Source organism: Anastrepha ludens, chromosome 2, assembly GCF_028408465.1.
Source record: "Anastrepha ludens isolate Willacy chromosome 2, idAnaLude1.1, whole genome shotgun sequence".
NCBI classification, from domain to species: Eukaryota; Metazoa; Arthropoda; class Insecta; order Diptera; family Tephritidae; genus Anastrepha; species Anastrepha ludens.
In genome coordinates, this window is record NC_071498.1 from 162,117,367 (window position 1) to 162,136,823 (window position 19,457).

At 37.6% G+C, this 19,457-nt stretch overlaps 1 protein-coding gene and 1 pseudogene across 3 annotated transcripts in view; both read right to left on the reverse strand.

Annotated features, from left to right (window-relative positions):
• LOC128855717 (band 4.1-like protein 4) overlaps nt 1-19,457 on the reverse strand; it is a 273,260-nt gene that overhangs the window by 209,601 nt on the left and 44,202 nt on the right. The gene's annotated exons all lie outside the window — the stretch shown is intronic.
• Nucleotides 8,282-8,365, reverse strand: LOC128856170 (small nucleolar RNA U3; annotated as a pseudogene).

The window sequence follows — 19,457 nt, forward strand, 5'->3', positions numbered from 1 at the left end:
GGGTTCCTCGTTCGTTAATCTCCACAGTGCGTGTGTTTACTGATGGTGTTCGCAAATGATGCGGAGCCATTTGTTGACGAAGGATTGTAGCCGTCTGTGTGATAGTGTTAGAGACCAGCCATATTTCGCTTCCGTACAATAATACGGACTTCACGCATGAACTGAATATCCGTAGTTTAGTGCGCCTGAAGATTCGCGAACTCCCCCATACTGATGCATTTTTGCCCTTGCCTCCCCATACGATGCCTTTTTTGTGCAGGATCAGTTGGCTCATGGCATCATCAAGGAAGTATGGCGAAGAGAATGGGCGACAGGGGACAATCTTATCTTACCTTGCTTGCCTCGAAAGGGCTATATCACCACTAAATTAGAGAGAGCACAGTCCTCAATGAAGAGTGCATGTTCTACATGACCTACTGCCGCACTTAATGACATGCATTTCTCGTTGGTCTCCAAGTTTAGAGCGCTATTAGGTTGAAGGAGGTTGATAGGACCACATCTCGAAAGATTTTAATAAGTCAAGGTGTGTTGTTTTTAATGTTTCTATTTTTCATATTTTGACTCCATACAAAAGCAGAGACTTAACATAGCAGTTCAATAACCGGATTGGAAGTTTAAATTTTAAGTCGTGGTATTTAATGATCTTGCGATATCTAAGAAAGGCTTTTCTAGCCATTTCAATTCGGCATCGGATTTCCTTCTCACAAGTAAATAAAAAAATAAATCAACTGAAATTTTAATATGTTCTTCCCAATATCAATGGCTATCGTTCGTACTAGAATTATATTGTTTATATTATTGTATATTATATTATTTCAATTATTTCGTATTTTTTTGATAAAAAAACTGAAAAAGAACCCGATTTTTATTTAGAGTGCCAAATTCAAAACCGCGCCATTTTATATAATTTTTTTTATTAGTTTTTAATCTAGTACAGGACGTAGCTACAGTCACGCTGATTAATAATTTTTTTGGTTTTTGTGTTTCAGATAAGTAGAAAAACCAAAATGGACAACACCAATCGGGAGGTCAACTTCGGCGCTAATTTTAAAATTAAAAAGCTAAAACTTTTTTTGGAAAGGTTCGAATATCAAACAATTTATACGCAGCATAAAAAGGTACTTCATATTTTTTTTAAGCTTTAAATAAAAAATATAAAAAACAAACACACAGAACAGTTCAAAATTTTATGTCAAAGCATATTTTATGCAGTATTCATTTTTTCTTAAATTTAAGTTAAACTAAAGCTCCGATTTTGTTCCACTCCTCCAAAATTACGGTTTTTATCTGATCTCTATTGCTTATGTGATGTGTGCGGATTTTTGTTTTTCAGTAATGACCATAAATTCTCGATGACGTTCATGTCAGGTGACTGAGCCGGTGGTTGCATTAAATGTGGACAGTTCCATATGAGTCATGTCTGCACGATTGCTGCCTTATGTTTAGGGTCATTGGCCTGGTAGAAACGGAAATCTTGAGGTATTTCAAGTTTCGCAGCACTTTGGAGTAGATTATCTTTTAGAATATTGAGGTATATTGTTTTGTCCATAATACCCTCGGCGAACACTAAATTTCCTACTCCGGCTGCTGACATACATGCCCATACCATTACACTGCCACCACCATGTTTCACAGTCGGTTTTATGTTGTTTTTGTGAAGCTCTGTATTAGGTTTCCCCCAGACGTAAGACATTCCATCTGAGCCGAATAGGTTGAATTTGGACTCGTCAGAAAGTATTACCGTTTTCCAGAAATCAAAATCTTTAATTTGGAGCTCTCTGACGAAGGCATCTCGGCTAAATTGATTTTTTTATTTATGAATGGCTTCTTTCGTGCTACTCGACATAAACAAGTGCTTGCATGAAATAAGCTGTGAGCAAAGATACAGCATTGTGGTTGCATTTCATCCCGTATTGTGAGTGTGACTATACATATTTCCACGAATTCTGCTCTCCTCAGTATGTTAGCAAATCATTTAACTAAATATTTACATTAAATTTTTTTTTAAATTACGACAATTTTTTATTCTGCTATAATTTAAATTCATAAACTGAAACTGCATTAAATCAGCTGTGAGCCACTGTACAATATTATGAAAAATCAAATCGGTTTTTGAGCCACTTAAAAATTAAACTTTAATGGCCTCTATTTTTGTGAATATTTTTGTTGAATCTATTCGAAAATTTTGAATTTGAAATAATTTATTGAATTTTTTTTATATATTTTTTCTTAATTTTCACAAAATTTGAAACTTAAACTTGTACGGTTTTTGTCTCTGTTTATATATAATATATGTATGTAGTTATGAAATGTACTTTACATATGCAAATGGCGCATCAGCCTAACAACCATCAGCCTTTCTTGCTTATTGCAATACGCTCGGGCTTCTCAAAAAATGCAAAAGTAATTTCTTCGCGCTGAAACAATAGAAGTATAAAAACAAAAGTTGGATTCTATAAAAGTCAAACACAAAAAAGAAATTTCAAGTGTACAGAAAACAATAAAAACAAAAACAAAAAAAAGCATAACATCAAATATGTAACCAACAACGTTTTCGAACAATACAAACCAAAATGCAGCACATGTGGCAGTGATGTCACCAACAAAAATGTAAACAAACAAGCGAGGAAAGCAAAATGCAGCAGAGGCGAAAATATGAGTGCGACGGAAGAGCCATTAAATGTTATTAAAGCAAACGTTTGCAATTGTCGTCGAGTACAGCAGAGCAGATATGACATGTCGTACGAAAGCCCACATGTGTGGCAAGGGTCTAGTTGGCGAGTATAAAAAACCATACAATAATTATAAGAGCATAGAAAAGCAGCAAGAAGTGGCTGCCACATAAACATTTGTATGTAAATACGTAAATTGTGTGAAATGCGCTGTACTCGTATTCCATTGACGCAAGTAACAACGTGCATATGCAGACAAACATTGTCTGTTCCAAAAAAAAACCAAACTTTTTATAAATCTAACAAAGTTTTTATGAATCTAACAAGCTGGTGTTCGCGGCTACGCTTGGGTGCAGGTCCAAAATATAAAATAATTAAAACACTTCCCAACATTCGGCTTTCCAAACGAAAAGGGGAATAATTTTTATTATTTTTATATTTATTGAAGTGCTGGTCGGTACACAATATTTTTAGTTTTATTATCAACAAACATATTAACCCTTGCGTACCGGGTCTGGCCAGACTTTTTCTACTTTGGACGTGAACTTAACTTATTTATATTATAGGCTGCCTTTTTAGCTCCTTAAAGTTTAATTTTTTATCGATTTATGAATATAACCTTTCAAAAGGGGTACTCGAACAGGAAGAAAAAAGGCCAGACCCGGGTGCATAAACGAAGGTTTTAAAAATGTGTCCAACCGAGGGTTACATTTTTTAATCATTATTTGCGTGCTACAGTACAAGCACAAGTAATGCTTAATTCCTCTGCACTGCTATGCGCCATGTTCACCTTAAGAGTTAGGTGGCAACGCCGTACTTAAATAATTGTACTTAAAACTATATTCCTTTGTTTTTGCACTTTTTATTTGATATCCCTCTTAAAAATTAAAAAAAAAATTTGTTTAAAATTAAGTGGCAACGCTATTTAAAAATATTATTGGATTAAATCTATCTCTTCCTTTTTACTAATTTATAAATATTATATATTTCAAATAAATTAAATTTTGTAATTTATATAAAAACAGGTGGCATCACCAACGAAAGATATTTTATTACAATATTAAAGCATATTTAAACTCCTTTCTTCAACTCAACTGAAATTTGGCATAATTTGCTTTTTTTGATTTTTGAAATCATGTGGCAACACTAAATGAAAACATTTGTTTATTGCAGTTTACTTAAAAACCTTTCAACTAACATCATCCGTATATGTTTAAAAAAAATGTAATTTCTTAAAGAAAAGGTGGCATCACTAGCCAAACATATTTTTTTTTTTAAACTTTTCTAAAGCTTGTTTAAACCTCTTTCTTCGGATGGCTATATTTTAGTATTCAGCCGAAAATTGTTAAATTTGTTTAAAAAGTTTGTTCAACTGATATCCATATTCAAGGATTCATATATTTTCAATTTCTTAATTTTTTTTTAATTAGGTGGCATCACTAGCTAAATATTTTTTTCCAAAGCTGTTTAAGCATCTTTCTTCTGATGTCTTTATTTTAGTATTCACCCAAAATGTGTTATAAATTGCAATTTTTGTAAGTAAAATCATGTGGCAACACCAAAAAAATTTTTTGTATTTAAGTTTGTTCCAAAAGTTTGTTTAACTGATATACATATACAAGTATTCACATATTTTCAATTTCTTAATTTTTTTTAAATTAGGTGGCATCACTAGCCAAACATATTTTTTTATTCCAAAGCTTGTTTAAGCATCTTTCTTTTGATCTCTATATGTTAGTATTCAATTGAAATTTGTCATAAATTGCTTCTTTTTCTTTAATAGGTGGCATCACCAGCTAAAAATATTTTTTTACTGAAGCTTGCTTAAATACCTTTGACTTGATATCCAGATTTTAGTATCCAACTAAAATTTGTCACAAGTTTCTAAATTTGCTATTAAAATCATGTGGCAGTACCAGAAGAAAACATTTATTTACTTCAGTTTGTTCAAAAAACTTTCAATTGATAGCAATATTTGGATATATTTTGAATTTTTTAAAAAATTGGTGGCATCGCTGGCTGAAAACATGTTTTACTCAAGCGTGTTTAAGTACCTTTCCTTTGGTATCCATATTTTAGTATTCAAATGAAATTTGTCAAAAGTTGAAATTTGGCAATTAAAATCATATGGCAACTCAGAAAAAAATAGTTTTTTATTTAAAAACCTTTTATATGATACCCATAACTTACATACCATTCGAGTGAAATTTGCTTTTTTTGGCAATAAAATTCAGGTGGCAAATCTTTAAAAAAATTTCTTTCGGAATCGATTTTTCTTTAAAATAATTTTAGATACCTATACAAACAGGTGGTAGCAACCTACTAAATTGAGTGTTGCACATTAGCCGTCCTTTATGTTCATTTTAGAGTTGGAGCAGTAGTTTTTGTGTGATCCTTTTTCGAAGAAATTTTCCACGTCTTTGTATAGGGGTTTGTGGAGGTATAAAAAATTATGACGTAATCCCTTAGAATTTTTTTCAATTCTAGACTGAAGAAGACTAGACTGAGAGTAGTAGTAGTAGTAATAAGCAATGCCATACTGTAAAATAAAAGTGAAATTTGTGTGTTGTTGCATTCACGTTTTTCATTGAGGTCGGAAAAAGAGCGTCAAACAAAAAGCGGCGCTTGACTTTTGTATTATAGTTGCTAAATATTTCACCAAAACACCCCGATTGTTTCAAAAAGATGTATGACGAGCTCTGTTACCTTACAATTCAGTAATCGAGAATACCTTCCATATATTTGTTTGAGTAAAATGCCCCAACTACCAAATAAATTTAGGAATTACTGAGGCGGCAAGCCTGATAAAGTTGTAAGGAAGCTCGGTATGGCATCAAGTGTTTTATGATGAGATTTATTGTACCCACTTATTTATTTGTTCCTTGAAAGATAATGAGTTCTTTAAATATAAAATTGAATTAGCGGCGTGAAGATTTGTTAACAGATACTTAAATTTTTGGAGTTTCAAAGCACACAACAAACTGGGTTCAGTCTTAGAAAGTGTATTGAGTCACCAAACACCGAAATGGTTTCACTAACAATTACATTTCAGGAGCGACAGGTTATTAGCTTAGCGGCCCAAACCATTTGATGGAGCGGCCATCTTAGAATCACCTAAAGGGAGCAACATTTCCAAGTCAGCCGCCCACTATGAAACAGACGCTGCGGCAGATTTTTGGGCTTGGTGCTTATTTAAAGGCGGCATCTTCTCGCCTTGTCGCTGCTGTTTATGAAGTTTTTTGAATGAAAGAAGTATAGACTAGACACTACAGTCTGATGCAGGAGCAGCTGCTTGTCCGAGATTGCTTATTTGCTATTTCTAACTTATTCGCAGCTAACCTCTATATCTAGAAGTCCAACACCATCCGCAACGTGTGACCCGTCCAGTAGCCTACAGCTTGGCTTCCATAGAAAATATTTTTCATCTGCCCGGCATTTTGCGCTTCTGGGCGGCGCTCTAGCAAATAATAGTAATAATAAAATACTAATGAATCGGGCCTGAAGCTTGTTGATCTCATACCCAAATTTAAGAGTGAGCCAAACGATTTCATTTGCGCGTAGTGACAATGAAATTATAGATTGTACACTGAGTAAATTACCCTTAGAAATAGTACAAAGAGTGAATAACTTGAATAAAAAGAATAAGACATCTTCTGGGAAAATCGATAAATTGAACTTTCAGGTTTCTCACCCAACTATGTATTGTATTTTGACAGGGCCTTTAGGTCTTTTATATTTATGCCACACAAGTTGATTAATCGCAAAGAAATCAGTAATGTAGCTTCACATCCATTATTTCTATCTAGTTTTCAGATCTTCATTAACTCAATACTAGATTTGCGCCACACATCCCATGGCGATAGTCCACAATCTCATCGATCGAGATTTGCGAGGGAGTTCTTCTCAAAAAGTTAAAAAAATTCATTGCACCATTCGCCATTTTCACCGGATTTGGCATCCCATGACGGTAGTCCACAATCTCATCGATCAGAAGTTGTAAGGAGCTCCTCGCAAAAAATTAAAAAAAAAATTGCACCGTTCGCCATTTGGCATCTTATGGTGATAGTCGACAGTCTCATCGATCCAGAGGTGCAAGAGAATTCTTGACAAAAAAAAAAAAAAATTGGCATTTTCACCTGATTTGGCATCCCATGGCGATAGTCCACGATCTCATCGATCAAGAGTTGTAAATCCTCGCAAAAAACAAAATAAAACAAAACAAAAAAAAAAATTGCACCATTCTCCATTTTAGCCCGATTTGGCGTCCAGTGACTATTATATAATATAAATTATTTGCGAAATTGCATTTGGCGATGAAAGGAAGGTGTCATGACTCTATTGAAGGCACTCTCGGTGCTGTGATAATATTTCCTAAAATGGTCATATACAGCTCGTTTGATAACTTGGAAAAGCATTGAAGATTGTTTATCGAAACAGAAGATGAATTATTGACCAAAAAGAGGTTTGGCCCAAATATACACTGGCTTTTTTTTTAAAACTAGAGTTTTTTTGGAACAGAGGCTGCATTTAGTATATATTTATAATATCATCATCAGCAACGACTGTGTGAAACTTCCTCACTGCAGTTGCAAGTGTTGACTGCATCGCAGTTGGTAGCTGGTACTTGGATGTGGATGCTGCATCCATATGTGGGAAATTGTTGTTGCAGAAGTTGTACTTTATACTTTTATTTCTTTGCTACTAACTGTTTTGCAGTTGTTGATGCTTTTTGTGTTTCTGCTTTTCTGCTTTTTTGTTCTTTGTTTTCATTTTTGTCCACTTTTATTGCTTTCTTTTGAAGGTTTGTTTACATTTAATTTTTTGTGCAGATGCATTTGTCACGGCAGTTTTTGCAGAACGTTAGCTGCTGTCAGAGGTCAGTGGACGATTTGGCACATACGAGACGAGTGCTAGCCTGACTGCAACATCAAGTTGAAGTTGAGTTGATGTGAAAGAAGAGCAAGCACAATAACCATAAGTAATGGTGCGCTGCCCTGCCAGAAAATATTAAATGTTCGAGTACGTTGGTTCCGAAGTGTTGCGCTTCCTCCTTGAAATCGTGACTTGCTCGATATGCCTCTTATTAAAAAAAAAAAATAAAAAATAAAAATAAAAGAAAAAAATGCGATGAACTTTAGATTGCGCAATTCTTTCGATAACTGCATTGTTTGCTTGGGCGAACTTTTTACTGCATATTTTTATTGGTAGTTTTGCGCACAGTTCCAGTTATGAGAAAATTCCAAAAATGTGTAAAGATTTGGGTTAAGTAACTGCACATGGTAATCATCAAGCTTGACTGGAATTTCGGGCGTAGTTTTCGTGTTTAGTAATTTTGAATGGCCTCTTTTTCACAGAACGAGGTCTGAGGCCTCAAAATAACGAACTTTTGTGAAGAAAAATGGAAAGTCAGGTTGGATTAATGTGAATATTTAAGGGGACAGAAAAGTTTGATCAAAATACTTAAGGGGTTAGGGGTACCCAGAGGCCCGAAAATATGATGATTTTCAATAATGTTTTTTTTTGCTAGTCAGTTGCCTTATTTTACAAAAATAAAAGCATATCATTTATATATCATATTTCAACTTGACTTAAGCAAAATATAAAAAAAAATTAATAATTGTAGAATTTATCGCTGTTTGCATTGAAAGTAAATGAAGACTGACTGCAGAAATGATCCTGTGAAGTATAGTCTCGTTATCGCTGTTTGTGTAGAACCCGTTTCTCCAGAAGTCCCTTGCGGTGATAATCACAAGTTCTTGAAGATTCATCTAAAATAAATCGGACAAGAGAAATTTGTTTTGCTGATAGATAATCTTGCGCCTAATCGAAGCTTTTTTTTTCAAAATTAACAATATGGCGGCCTTAGGAAATATTTTTCAGATTTTCGAGAAAGAAGCCGACAATTAATTATTGCTTAAAATTTTTGAAAAAAATCCTTCTATCAGGCTCGAATTTTTTATGTTTTTCAAAAGCAGTGTAATTTTACTGAAATCTACCAAGTTACAGTGATCACCAGTTCGAAAATCATAGTTTTGAGAAAAATGCATTTGAAGTTTTGCTATCTGCTCCGGAGCGCCCGAACGCCCTTTGTTAATTGTTGAATATCTCGAAAAGTATGTGTCGGATTCACTTAAAATTTTCACACAATATTTTTAAGGTATCATACTTTAAGAAAATGCAAAAAAAAACCAATTTTTTGAATATTGTGAATACCCCTAAATCCTTAAACAAAACTCTAATCCGCTCAACAATTGATTCTATCAAATTTGCAAAGAACCAGGTAGCATTAGTTCAGTATACGAGTAGAAGGCACCGAAAAAATAAAATAAAATTCGCCACATCCCTGAGTTCAAATAAGTTTTTAAGAAAATCTGGAAAAAAATTTGTTTTTTGAGCGAACGTAGAGGTCACCTTGTTACGTATTTCGCATTATCTTCGGTATTTGTAGTAAAATCTGAAAGTGTAGTATTTTTATCATCAATGTTTCTGTATAAAGCAGGACAATATATTTGTCTTAAACTTTATTTTCCGCTAGTACCCCGTGCTAGTACTTAACCACCAGATCGCAGTTCCTACCACCCTAACATGCCACTCGAATGCCAAGAAATGGAAGCTCACCAAAAACAATAAAATTTCTGCTGAGGCAGTTTTACGATCCTTCTACGAGTCTACAAAAGTTAGTGACCGCATGTCGATTATGGACTAATGGTCACTGGTTACTGGCTACTGGCTACTGGTTACTGGTAATTAGCTAGTGATTTTTACTAATAGATTATTAGTTATAGGTTAGGACCCACAGTTTTATGCGGACACCGAAAGAGTGATGGTTCTTATGAAGAGCTTTTTCATGGCAGAAATCCACTCGGAGATTTGCCATTGCCTACCGAAGTGCGGCCGCTTTTAGAAACAAATTTTCTATGAATTGGAGTTTCGAGCCCATTTCTCCCAGCGCATAAGGGCTTTAGAATTTGCCCGCGGTAACGGATGCCATTCGTAAGAGACAACTAAATTGACACCTCAGCCTGTTTGTTATGAGTATTAACTCAACTCTAACAGGCTGAGCGACGCAGATACAGAAAGGGCTGGGTCCTGATGGGACCATCGCCGTCATTGTATTAAATTTTCTATAGGAAGTTGGGCTCAGAGAAATACTCATAGTATTTCAGTAAATGCATGAAGAGGTCTCAATAGATCTTTGAGGTCCCACCGCTAATTCTTCTCATAATAATAATAATTATAACGCAAGCACTTACAACCAAAAATTGGTTCCCAAAATCACGCTAAGTAGTTGAACTCGAAAACATCAATGCTCTCCCGTTGGTAAGCCAGACGTGTGTGAAATTATTGGACACACACACAGTTATTCGCTTAACAAAATTGGAGGCAACAGGGTGACATGTACCCGCTGTCAAAATGAGAACACATTTAATCGCATGAAGTTGCACAAAATTGCGACAGAGGCGATTTTCTTGCCGTTGCTTGGGTTTATACCGAGTCCACGATACAGGCTTGCTTTTCTGATAAAAAAAAAGTAAATGGCGCGTACACTTCAGTTAGGTGTTTGACCGAGCTCTTCCTCGTATGAGTAGCGTGCGTTTTGATGTTGCTCCGCAAATGGAAAGACCTTCTGTTTCAAGCCAACTCCGAACGGCAGATATTTTTATGGGAAGCTTTTTCAGGGCAGAAATACACGCACAAGCCCATACGGCTTGGTGACCGCCTTTCTGATTACTTGATGCCAATTTATTTGTTTAAAAGCAACAGCAGGCAAATAACAAGCAAATGAAATTCGGTTTGCACGAGAAAATCAGCAAAATATCAATAATTGAGCGAGAAGGTTTAGTTTTTGTTTTTGTAACACGGAGCTTCAGCGAGTTGTTTCGCAAAAAACGCAAACGAAAAGATTTCGCTACAAAACTAATTTTATTGTAACCACAAAAAGTCGCCGTCGCATTTGTGTTTAACCAACCAAAATTCCCGTCTGGAGTAGATCAGCTATTCATAACCCATCAAACCGTTACTCCCTACCTGCTGCAATTCTGTTTCAGGCGTTATGCTCATTGCTTGGTAAACTAGTGAGAGTGTTGTGAGCTACGCTATTATCATCATCGGGCAGCTTAATAGCTCTGGTGAGTTTTAATTTCCATGCATCTCGGTCCTCGGTAACAGTTCTCCAGTTTCTAACATCCAGTGTCCTCAGGTCTATTAGAACTGGTTCGGATCGCATGCAGCAAACCCTTACAATAATAAACAAATGGTGCACGGAAAAAGGGCTCTCCATCAACCCATCCAAAACAACACTTGTACCGTTTACTAGGAGAAGGAACATAAATCTCAAATGTCCGACCCTTAATGGAACAACACTTGAACTCTCGACAGAAGCGAACTATTTTGGCGTCAGTCTTGACAAAACGCTTACCTGGAATTCCCATATTGAGAGAGTTACTTAAAAAGCCACAAGGACATTCTTTGCCTGTACAAGGCTTTTTGGTAAGACATGGGGACTAAACCCTAGAATGACCTTCTGGACATTCACCACAGTTGTGAAACCCATAGTCACTTATGCATTCTTAGCATGGTGGCCCAAGGTCAAGCAAAAAAGGCAGCAAACGAATTAAGCAAACTACATCGCCTGGTATGTGTTGGTATTACAGGGGCTATGAAAACGTGTCCCACGGATGCATTGGGTGTGCTCCTGAACATACCACCGCTTCCAATTCTAATTGAAAGGGAAGCTCGCTCGAGTGCCTTAAGATTAAAAGGTATATCTGAACTTAAAAGTGGGGATATGAAAGGACATTTAAAGATCTTAGAAGACTTCCTACATAGTCCCATTCTTCATAGGGATGATATACTATCACCCAAACCAATACTCTTCATCAACTTCCAAGTTATAATTAATGAACGAACAGACTGTAGAACTAACTTTATCACTTTCAAACCTGGCTCCCAGTTATGGTTTACTGATGGGTCCAAATTGGAAAATGGTAGAACAGGGGCAGGAATCAATGGGTCCAAATTCAAAAAATCGATTCCGATGGGATCCTACCCAACAATATTCCAGCAGAAATACATGCCATTGAAATATGTGTGAGAGAATGCCTTAGAAGGAGAATGAGAGGTACTCACATCTACATACTTTCAGATAGCCAAGCGGCTCTAAAAGCCCTTCTATCAACAACTATCACCTCTAAATTGGTAAATGATTGCCTAAACCTTCTAAACGCGTTAGGAAACCTCAACATAGTAACACTATACTGGATACCGGGACATGAAGGACATGAGGGAAATGAAATGGCTGATGACCTTGCAAAAAAAGGAGCAAATATGCAACTCACTGATCCAGAGCCTTTCTGTGGACTGACAAAAGGCCACATTAATGAATTCCTTAGGAAATGGGAAGAAAGAAAACTTGCCGCACACTGGCTAAACTGTGCCGGTCAGCGCCAAGCCAAACTATTCCAAATTCCCAACAAGGGAATATCTGACAAACTTCTCTCACTAAACAGAGTAGATCTGCGTCTTTTAACCGGATACCTTACAGGTCACTGCAGCCTGAGGTACCATCTAAATAATATTGGTCTATCCGAGACCAATGTCTGCCGCTTTTGCGAAATGGACATAGAAAGCTCAGAACATGTGCTTTGTGAATGTCCTGCGTTGGGCAGACAAAGACTTCACCACCTTGGTGGTATCGTAGTATCTCCATGCAATCTTTGGAACAACAAACCCAAAACTGTGCTAAAATTTCTAAAAAGCCTAAAACTCTAGGGTTACAAAATAAGCCTTTCACAATAGATCAGCTCTTGTCGCAGTGCGTAATGGCCTTCTAATAATAATAATAATAATAACCCTTGGACGTCTTCGTGCTTTAGACGCTACCGGGTGGTATGACAAGATTGGCGTAGGTCAGACGTGGTTTGCAATCTCTCATAAAAAGTTTAGATTTAAATAGTTTGGTATGAGCGAAATATGCTCTGTTTCCTCCTGTAACCCTGCTTTGTTTACTATTATCGTTTATTTGCTATTATCGTTTTGTATCGTCATGCCCAGATACTTAAGCGATTGTACGCCCTCGAAGCGGTAAACGCCAACTATCATGTCTTCTGGCTGTCTTTTCTACACCTTGGGTGAAATTTTTGTTTTTTTTTCTGAATTTATTTTGAGTCCTACGGATTCAGCACCTTTCTCGGTGTTGAGAAAAAGTTCGGTTCGGTTCAGTTATCGCGATGCGACCGCCCTAAGTGGTTAAAGAGATTGCCAATCCAGGTTGTGGAGAGTTAAAGCCGCTTTGCTTGAATCCACCTGAAATGTCAAAGAGAAGCCAGATGGGCTACTGGACTACTACTTTTCCTGTAGTGTTCATCATGCTGACCATAACCGAATTGTTCAGTTTGCTGCTGATGCTTAGTTTTGCAAAAACTTCAGGGATTTTACAGGGGTGAATGCTGTCAAACGCTGAATGCTGAAATCTATGAATAGTAGATGCATATCTGGTTGCGATGACAGCATTTTTCAATGTGGTATAAGTTTCACAATTAGCCGTTAAGATTTTACCGTATTTACCGTACTTGAGGTAACACCATCAGTAAGCAGCGCTTCCATGAATTGTGTGACTGCAAAATACTTTCTGGCATCCCTTCATTCCTGCTATTCGAATTTTATTTCGAAATCCACCTTTCGGACATTTCATATTCGATGACAAAACACCTTTCCTACAGGGTATGCGCTGCATTAATCTGACTGATGATGACATTTTACTTGTTGTTACACAACATTTACGCCTGCACACATGCGACTCAACCGCGTTTGTCGTTTCTAGAGCGTACAGCTTTTAGATACATGCAAACGAGTGAAAAATCGTTGAAAGCAAAACAGCAGAAGCAACGCTTAGTAGAATAAATGAGGTAGAATTACAAAAGGTTAGCGATGGAGAAACGTGAGCTTAAGAAGATTTGCGTTTGCAAAACAACTCGACGAGGACTAACTGCCTACCACTTCACACACTAACAAAACTCCTGCTGCTTTTATTTGCTACCGGAGCTCTAGGCACAGCTGGCTTAGGTCCTGCAACACACCTGAGACAACCCATAAGAGTAGAAGACTCTTTAGTAAGCATGTGTTAACAGCACTGTGCGCTCACAACCAACAACAACAACAACAACAACAACAAAAACACGTTTCAACACACCACAAAACCATGCATCCGCCCATTTCGCTTAGGAAGCGCAACAATGAAATTGAAGCGTTTCGCCCTATTCTCATTGCCTAATGACGCCTTATTTGCTAGCGGTGCAAAGCATATAATAATTTCATCAAGTTACCAACTCTAATCACAGTGCTTGTCGCAACATATATTGGAGCACTCACACACATACATACACACTTGTATGCATACTCGTATGATTAACTAGCCTGCCGCATACACGCAAAGTTGCGCTTGTCACAGAGTACAGGAAACCACTAATTAGAGTAAACTTAAATTGAAAAGCTGCAAAAAGTGGAACAAAAACGAAAAAAGGAGTGGAAACGCGCAGTATATGAAGTGCGAATACACGCAATACATCAAGTTCGGCGCATGTTGCTCAGCTCCACGGCCTTAGCCACCTGGTCACGCTAACGCTTTGCCCTCTTCCTGACGCCCCATATCATTTCGGTCGAGCCGCTATTTACTTACCTTGGCCAACGACGACGGCATCAAATGCCTTGCAGCGCAGCAAACTATTAAGGCGGCACACAGTAAAGCAAAAAAGTATGCAGTTACTTACTTGTCAACGCATTTTTGTAGACAGAGTCAATGTTGCAGTTTTCTACTTCTGCACTCCAACTGCGCTTATCTTTACAGTGAAAACGCTCCGGGTGGCTGTTGCACTTGACAATCATGTCCAGTTTATGATTCTAAACTTTGCCAACTTTGCCAGTTAAAATGGAATAACTGCAACACGGAAATTTACTTTTGCTTAAAAAATAAAACTTTAAAAGTGAAAAACTGAAAAAAGGGAAAAAAGGTGGCAAATTACGCACTTCTCAACTTCGTTCGTTATTTAGTTTGAAAGTTCGCAGCCGCTGAGGTTTTAATGAATTGAATTGCCCTGAAATGACATTGTGACCCAGGTATTTGTTTGATTTGATTTTTTCAACCGGAAAATTGGCGTGCCAAAGGTTGTGCAAACAAAGTTTTAAATTCAATGAAGAATGTGGAAATAAAAAATAGAATAAAAAAAAATCATTTGGTTGAATGAACTTTAATGTTGTTCAAATTGCTGATTGAACGACTGGCGGTCAAATATTTATAAAGGCATAATTTAATTTAAAAGATGGATATTTTTTTACGGCTTTAAATTTGGTATTTAATTCAAATATTAATTTAACAAAAATAAAAAAAAAATTACAATTTAGCATTTATTCATTTAATTATTCAGAGTAAAGATAAATCCTTTTTTTTCAAAAACAGTTCCAAGGTAGACCATCGCCCTATGAAAAATGTTCAGCGATTAAATGCATTAAGTATTACGGCAGCGCTAGGAACGACCTCTACTGCGGCCCTCGAATACATACTGAACCTGCCACCGATCGATCTTTTTGTAGAAAATCTTGCAGCGAAATCCAAAAGTCGTAAATGAACTCTCATACAGGATCTATGGGCATGGCTTAATAAACCGGCACAATATAGTCAATATGGAGAAAAAAAGGTTCAAGATCACTATCGAAAAATAAGGAAAACGTAAGGGCTTTAGCACCAAACGCAATACACTTAACTTTTATACGGACAGTGCGAAAAGGACTAGTGGAGTGGGCGCTGGGATAGACTGTCCAAAGTTAGATCTATGAAAATCATATAAGATTCAAGATCACTGCAGTGTAGCTGAGATTTTCGGAGTAGGAAAGGTAGCAGACCCAACTTGTGATACTACTGCGACCAACTCTAAGGTTAACTTTTACACAGATAGTCAGGCAGCCAATAAAGTAATTAATTCGTGCAAGAACGTTTTTTTTTTAGTTTCCGACTACTTCAGGTCCGGCAGATGCCCTGATTTGCCTACCACCACTTGATGCTTTCATCCAAGGAGAGGCCTTGAAGGCCATCTGCAGGCTGAAACACAATGGCAACTGTTCGGCCCCTGTCCAGCATTGGAAAACAGAGAAGGCATGGACTTCGATCCAACGATTCTCTCCATGCCTCTTGACTATATGGCATCCGGAGTCGTGCTTGACAAGAGTTACAGTGAGGTGCTGCCAGAGGCTTAATTGTGGTCAAACTATAAAAATGAGCCCGGCAAACACTGTTTTCGCGATCTCACGGATGGCTCCAGGACCGAGCACGACTCCGGCTCTTCGACAAAAAAAAGAACGTGTTTTTAGATTAGATTGTAAACAACATTTCTATTTCTCTGAAAGAAACGAAATAGTAGACAATAGCGAAAAAAAGAGGTATCTCTATCCACGGACTCTGTCAACGAAATACCAAATCCAATACGAATAAACGGGGTCTCTCTATCCAAGGACTCTATCAATGAAATACCAAAACGAATATCATACAACGAACTAGACGAAAACATGATTAGTAAATTCAGGACAAGGTGGAAGAGTCTGTCCACTTGCAGGAATAACCAAATAATTAAATAAATGAACAAGACGATCAATTGTATTCTATATATGCTATCACTAACACGAAGAGATTGTAGAACTATGATAGACTTAGCCCAGTAGCAGCGTTTGCTTATAAGATAGGAGTCTCGGACATCGAGGAATGCAGGAAATATTCGGAGCAGTGCTCAATAGAAATTATACAGTACATCCTTTGCGGATGCCCTGCGTTATTCGAAACACGCTTAAAATATCTGGCGGCACCACAGTTTCGTGGATTGGAAGATATTTCAGCAGCGGGCTGGAAAAGTCTCCTTAAATTCCGAATAGAAAAAGACATCACGCGGGTGGACTAGGTAAGTAGGTAGGGTGGCTGTCATAATGACACATTTAGACCTTTCGCAGGTCCATTGTGATACCACTGGATATACCACGGGTGGCTACCTCAGCACACATAACTAATGAACTCCATTTGGTATCGCTGTGGACTAAACCAGGTTATACCAGACTGCAAGTCAACCAGTTTAACCTAACCGAACCTAGTATTGTTTTACCAAACGTCATGGAGTAGGATCCTTACTTCTTAAGGAAACTTCTTCTGTAATTCAACAACTACATTAGCTTTCAAGGCAGACACTCTGAGCTGGCTGTTTCTCGAAGCACTCCCGCTTTTCGCATTATTATTCATAAGAGCATTCGGGTTGAGATATTTGAAATAATCGTTTTGAGGTCAGATTTTTCAAATCTCGAGGTTTCCGTTTATATATTTTCTATAGCTTCGAAAAAACTACATTTCGCTCATACTCAGCCAAGATTTGGAAAGAACAGAGTTAAGAATATATCCCAGAAAGGGGGGAATAATAGTGCGATAAAAAACTTAATAAAATGATTTTTAGCATAGCCAAAAGCGCGGTCGTAGGATTTTCATTTAGATATTGGCGTAAATGCCAAGTTGAAGCCAAAGGAAAGTGTAATAGGTATGTGGTCGTAAAAAGGGAATAAGTGTGGTAATGTTATTAAAATTTCATATACTTCAACTAACAATACCTTGCGCCCTCCAAGATAAGGGAATTCCAAATGTGAGACAGATATCGAGAGTTAAAGAAAAGTGCATCTTTAGAAGAAGAGTATAAAACCATTTTGAGTGATTTAAGCGTTTTAGGAACGTTTTCTGAAAATTACTTAGACCTAGGTTTAGATTAAATTAGATTTGTGGGCGGTTGGATAAGCCCAAGAACTCTGTCGGGAAGACTATTGTAAGGCAGAGGAAAAAATAGAGAGACAGAGGAAAGAATAGAGAGACAGGATATATGTAAGTAAAATATAGATGGTGAGACGGAAAAATTGGTGTGAGGTTTCTCGTCTGCAAGTCTTTTGGATTCATAGATGAATATTACGAGATCCGAAAGAAGAAGAGTATGAGCTTTATCTATACTCAGTACATCGTATCCTAACGACGTAAGTCTGATTCTAGACAACGCCGGACAGCTACAGAGACAATGCTCGGCAGTGTCCTCAATTTCACGACAGGATAGGCATATTAGGTTGGCAATGATTTCCATAGCTACAGAGAAAATGCTCCGCAGTGTCCTCATTCTCAAAACAGAATCGGCGTATTGGGTCGCCAATTATACCCATAGTAGCCATATGCTGACCACAAGCGTTGTGCCCCGCGATTATTACCACCAGTACTCTCGGGTCCTTTCTATTAAGTTCTAGGAGAAAGGTCGTTGACTTCATATCATATTTGGTGCTTTCACAAAGCACTTGGCTACTGTGTAGGACCCCAACTCAGACCAACGTCTTCTATGGGTAGACCTCATAAAGTCGTCAATATTCAGTTGAATCGATGCAGAATTGACACCTAGAAAGGGTTCAGAGTCTAGTGGTATGCTTGCAGAGTCTTCATTAGCAAGTTTATCAGCCAACCGGTTTCTGTGATACCGCAATGTTGTCCAGGCACTCAGTTTTGTTTTACAGTCACCGACCAATTTCGAATAGCAGCGAGGGTTAGCGAGGGCCTTTAGTGCGGCTTGACTGTATCTACATAATCCAATACTACTACTACGTTACTTTTTATCAATTAGCCAGTATGCTACTCAAGATGGCATAGACTTCCGTTAGGTATTCCGTAGCCTTCTGCCCTGTAGCGTAAAAACACTTAGAGTCTTCGTCTAAGTACCATCCAGATCCGTTACCATCGGTGGTATTGGATCCGTCGGTACAGAAAGTGTGCTGAAATAACGTTAATAGGTTCCCTGGACTTAACCATTGGTTTATATCTGGAATCAAAATCATACTTCCTACTGAAGCTAACGTAAGGCACCCGATTGTCTGCTGACATCGAGAACAGAGTGCCCCACTCCTGCTGAGTTACTCCTAGGCTACTCACCCATGTTACAATGGTAATGTGAAGAAAATGGTGATCGTCGTCAATCTGAGCGCCGGTTAAGTTGTAGCGTCAGTCCAAGCAGATGTTTACCTTGGAACAGAACACAACACGCGAGCGCTCCCAAAACATTAAATAATGTGAAAAGTGCGCCTTCTAAGAACACCATTAAACGTTTGTACGAAAGGTTTTCGACTGGGGTTGCTCTTTCAAATTCAAAGAGGAAAAATCAAAACCGACTAAGGTGATCGGATGAGAATATTGCTCTTGTACGGGCCAGTGTTGAGACGTCGCCAAGGACATCCCAAAATCGCCGTTCTCAGCAGTTGGGCATTACTCGGACCACTTTACAACGAATTATCCGCATTGATTTGCATTTTTTTCCGTATAAGATTCAAGTGACGCAAAGATTGTTGCCTGCGGACAAGCCTCGCCGATTGGAATGGGCCCAAAGAGTCATCGAAATCCGTCGGGTCCGTCGAATATGGGCAACCCTGTAGAATGAAAAAAATTTGAGTTGAGGTAAGCCAAGACAAGGATTGCTTATATCGCTTATGAGCTTATATATATTTCCTGTTAAGCTCAGTTTAGCTTTCTAGCACGTAGAAGCTATGCCAGAAAAGCCCCATGGACTCTGACAGAGGAGTACTTCGAACAATATTTTGAGGAATACAGCATCCAAGGCATGCAGAAGGGATGTATGTATATTGCATTTGGTAATAATAAAACCAAAATAAAATATTTCACAAGGTCAGCTTTGTTAAGAAAAAATTGTTTGTTAGACAAAGCAAAATATTTCGCTCGCAACC